At 29.8% G+C, this 4973-nt stretch overlaps 1 long non-coding RNA gene across 1 annotated transcript in view; it reads right to left on the reverse strand.

Annotated features, from left to right (window-relative positions):
• Nucleotides 1-4772, reverse strand: part of LOC136796373 (uncharacterized) — an 11175-nt gene extending 6403 nt beyond the window's left edge. Inside the window, exon 1 of the long non-coding RNA XR_010844079.1 lies at nt 4370-4772. This is a non-coding gene — a long non-coding RNA (uncharacterized lncRNA). The remainder of the gene's footprint in view (nt 1-4369) is intronic.
• Nucleotides 4773-4973: the final 201 nt, after the last annotated feature.

A 4973-nucleotide genomic window follows, 5' to 3' on the forward strand; every position in this document is an offset into this window, starting at 1 on the left:
TATATATAATATATTTATAAACCAGGCTTACGCCCAAACTAATTCACATTAAGTATCAATATAAATTTGTGTACGTTTCTTTGGAAACGGAAAGCTGCCAGACATTTCTCTGTTTAAAATTTACTATAGTAAACTATCATGTTACTATTATGTTATTGGGTATTATAAAAGGCCAACCATAATTTACTCTAAGATAGAATAATTTGTGATTTTCTAAACAACTGTTTTTTTATTCAGTAAACTGCTCAGTTATGTTGACAAAGAAAAGTGCGCAGTTATTAATTGGATATATCAAATGGAAAATATTCCAAACGAAATGTGTGATTGAAGGCGGTTGTACGTAGTATTGTATTGATTTGAAAACAATTTTGTTTACTCGGTGTATTTCTTACCTTGACTGTGACGATCCTACCAAGGTTATGTTAAACGGTAAACAAACAATATTTTCAAATTATTCTTTTTTGAATTCACCAAACATGAGCATCTTATTAATAACAACTAACAATACATGTATTTTATAATAGTTAAAAGAATAAACTATTGGATATTGTTATAATAATAATGATTGAGTCGTTAATTTTCAAAGTTGATAATCATGATCATAATAATCATTAGCAAATTTTCAGAAAATATGAAGACTATATCTATTATATCAATTATCATATCAAAACAATTTTTTTGTTTGTTAAATAAATAAAATATCATTTGCATTATAAATAGAGTCGCGTTTGATACAAATTATACTTTATGGCTGGTTTGAAACAATGAAGATTCATTGGCTACCAATGTGTCTTCCAGTATGTTAAAAGTTTTGATTTCTGTTTAAACTAATCTATAAAAATTTTATAAATAAAACATAGACAACGGGCTGGCGGATAACCCAGCTCTCCTGCAAACCAAAAGTGAAGCCAAAAAGGCCACGCCCGCGAAAGGAAGCCTTGCGTTGAGGTTAATAGGAATGTAGGCCATTGTAATCGAAATTGAAACAGGAGGCAGTGACTGAATCACACTGTTCTGCTCCTCTGCCATGCTCCTGGAGGGAACATAATGACCGCCTATGAGCTTCACTTCTTCTGTCAGCTTACCCCCTCCATTATACTCCTTCTTCTTAAGAAATGCGGTGTAAAAAACTGACTAACGAAACATTGATAAGGTCAGTCTTTTGGATAGGTCAGTTTTATCAACTAGGAAAACGCATCATGAACAATAAAAAAAGCACACAAATTAAAAAAATAAATAAATTTATATTTATTAGGAAAAATAAACATAGAAATAGGGACGGCAAGGAACTAGATGAGAAAATTATGGCCACTTTACTGTGGTCTGAGACAAAGTTTTGAATAGAATCAACTTGTAATCCACGAAAAAAATAAAATAACCTTGAAGACCGATATTAAAAATATAAGTACTTCTATATATTATATATCTACAGTATATATTAACGTTTCGGAACTGTTTGGCCTAAACTAACATAAGTACATTATACATGTTGTTATAGAGAAGAATAAAGGAAAAATGTTTTATTGCAACTTACTTATAAATATTTTTATAGTTAGTGTTATATTTGTATTGATCAAGCTTCTTGAGGACGAAGAAAAGTTTAGAAACGTCGATAGAATAGTAGATGTTAATATACAATTTTTAAAATAGGAACCTTTAGTTTCACTAAAATAATAATTATTAAACATACCAATTTTTTTTTAATTATCATGGGGAGTATACTTCAACAGTTTAAACATTCAGCAAACTAGACTTTATTTAATTAATTTATGCATTAACTCTTTCATTAATTAATGATTAGTACAATAACATATCAGCGATTTGGTGAATTATTACAATCTTCAGAACAAATTTTTTTTTTAACGTGAGCACCCAAATTCCATTACTGATGTCGTTCTTTCGCTTCTTTAAAAAAAAAAAAGTGAAAAGTGATTCAACCGTTAATTGAATGGGAAAAACGCGAAACAAATGTTGAGGGAATAGAGAGAGAGAAAAAGAAATGAGTTGAGATTTTGTCCTTTAATATCAGTTGTATTAGATACCTAGATAAGTTCAACTAATTAATTAACTATACTATTATTAAATAGAGTAAGTAAAAATAGTAAGGAGGAGCGCTGGATGGAAGAATAACAGCGAACTAAAATACTAAGTATTTTTACTTCATTTTAGAATGGCAAAAACAGTGAATTAATTGATTCAGTAATGCTTAAAAATATCCACAACCAAAAATGACGAGGTGGGATGCAAAATTTTAAAAGATAATTCCATACCTCAACTCAATTCACATTCACATATTCAATTCTCTAACACAATTTGGAGGCAGTGTAAAAACTTTGAAAAACATTTGGGTATGTCTTTACTATAAAACACGATTATAATATATAACATTTAACTCACTGACTTATTGGTCGGAGTACCTCAAAAAGGACATGGGCAATATAGTAGGAATTATTACTGGTGGTTCCATAAGGGTCATCAATATATAAGGTAATAAAGCTGGGTCTGAAACATTCGGACTAAGTCGTTTGAAAAAAAAATTGCTTTTCCAAAATAAAAATTATTTTTCGTATATATACTCAAATATAGCAATAGGATCAGTTAGTTTCTACATAAATCGGCCTCATACCAATTCAACTACATTAGGATTATCAATTGCAATAAACAATTAATACATAAGCCAACAATGAAGATTTTGTATGCCGGAAAGAATTTTCGCAACGGCTCAGAGTATTTCGTACGTTGACTGCAGCCAAGGTTAAGCGAAACGGTAAACAAACTTTCACTAGTTGACTAAGGTCAGGAGTACCGTAAGCCTCTCGTTTCTCAATGGAATTCTAACTCGGTCCGGTACGTCATCGAGTGCCACTCTGTCGAGGAAACGGTATGTCTTCATATATTATTTTTTTGAATTTTAAAATCGCTGCAGAAATTAAAAGAGGTTTATTGCGAGGAAAAGGGAAAGTTAAAAACAGAAAATTCTCATACACTGGCTTCTTATTTGAGTTAATTATTTATTATACCGGTAAATAAAAAAATAAATAAATTTATAGCCAGTCCACTAAAACCCCTTTCCTAAACAGGTTAGTTGAAAAATCCCACTATTGCTCCAATTAAAATCTTGCTAGGCAATTCAATTATCTTTCAAATGAAAATCTAGAATGTTCCTCGAATAAAGTTTTGTAGTTATTCCAAAAACTAGTGGAAAAGATAACGGTTTTCTATGGAACAAATTTTTGCCAATATTTACGAAATTTCAGGAGTTAATTTTTTCGATAATTTTTTTTTTGGGTTTGGTACGGAATTTAAAAATATAGTTATAGTTAAAAAAAAAAAATAAAGTCGTGTGACAGACGCATAGATTTGGCAGACAAGGGAATTTTTGGGTATTTCCCAAAAATATAATTTTCAGCCCTCATTTGCGGGAATTGTAGTTATAGTTAGAAATCACTCTTTCAACCTCCAATAATTTAGATCTTATCCAGATTATATAATGATAGAAGATTTTGCGAGAGGTGAGGATCATCCTTGTGGGATAAAAAAAATCTTCGGCTTTGGTGATAAAAAAAATCAACTGTTTAGTTTAAGATAAAAGGCCGGCAGATTTTTTTTAATTCGACTTTTTGGTTGTTATATAGCGTGAATATGTATCTTGAAACGACATTATATACATGGAGAATAGTATGAACAATTGCCACAAGGCAGTGCTAGATAATTAAACAGACAATTGAAAGGAGGTTATAGCAGCATCAGTTAAAATAAGTCTGTCTCTTCATATTCAAGTGGATAATATAGTGTAGAAAGTTCATAAATAATAAAGACATAGGATTTTGAGTCAAGTCTTAGTTTAATTCAATTAAGTAACAACAAACATAAAACATCAAATCTTGACGATGTTTAATTCTTTTTCTTAGTTAATTACTGTTACTCATTATTCAAATAATAAACTAAAATCATTATTCCTTTCTTCTGCTTCTTTTTTTTTATTTTTTTTCATCTTAAAAGACCATATGATAAGTTGTACAGCAAAGCAATTTTGATACTAAATTTATAATTAAATAAAATAAACAACGTATTTGAAGACGTAATAAAAAGAGATTGAAATCAAATTTAAGTTAATTATTAAATAGTATTATTAATATAAGATATTATGATTGAGAAGGAGTGGCCTATGTAATAGCAAAACTGCAGCCTTTAACTGTCTTGAATTAAACCAACAGACATCAACAATTTTCCATGTTTTTCTCACCACAGTGGAAATATAAAATTTTCTACTCGAGGGCACAAAAAAAAATTCAATCAAGTAGTTATTAAACCCCCTCTCACTTTCATAAGTTTATTATCACTAACTAAATAAAATTAATCAATGTACCTGGAAAGATTCTATTCTTCTTGTCTGGCTCCATCTCCTAACTAGTTATCTTCGATGACAGTAAACGAGAAAAAATAGCCACACAAATGAAAACCTCACCTAACATAAAATGCAATACGCCCTTTTACCATACAACAGATTCAAATATACACAATCCTCTAGTCGTAATTTTTTCATATGGCGCGAAGCGATTTTCAATTGTTATAATTGAACGTTTAAACGAACTAAAAACATTTTAGTTTGTTTTTCTAATTTTATAATGTTAATTCAACTATTCCATTCTTTGTCAACAATGTGAAATATGAAGTAATATCGATGATGTCATCATGATTCTTTTACGTTGTCTATCCATCGAGATAATACGATAAATGTTTTTAAACATAAATAAAAAGACGCAGATCAGTGATCTCCTTGACACGTTTAATACACATTGATATAACACCATGTGTTTTAATTATACTCAATTTACGTTTATATAAAAGGTTATAATTCTATGATTTTCAGCACAAATTTGGCCAAATATCGTTGAGAACGAAGAGGGAAACAAAAAGATTTGGCAAAGTTAGGCTAAGACGATGGAACTTATTGGGGGAGAACTTTTAGA

This window comes from Halyomorpha halys, unplaced genomic scaffold, assembly GCF_000696795.3.
Source record: "Halyomorpha halys isolate HHAL.00 unplaced genomic scaffold, Hhal_1.1 Scaffold284.1, whole genome shotgun sequence".
NCBI lineage: Eukaryota > Metazoa > Arthropoda > Insecta > Hemiptera > Pentatomidae > Halyomorpha > Halyomorpha halys.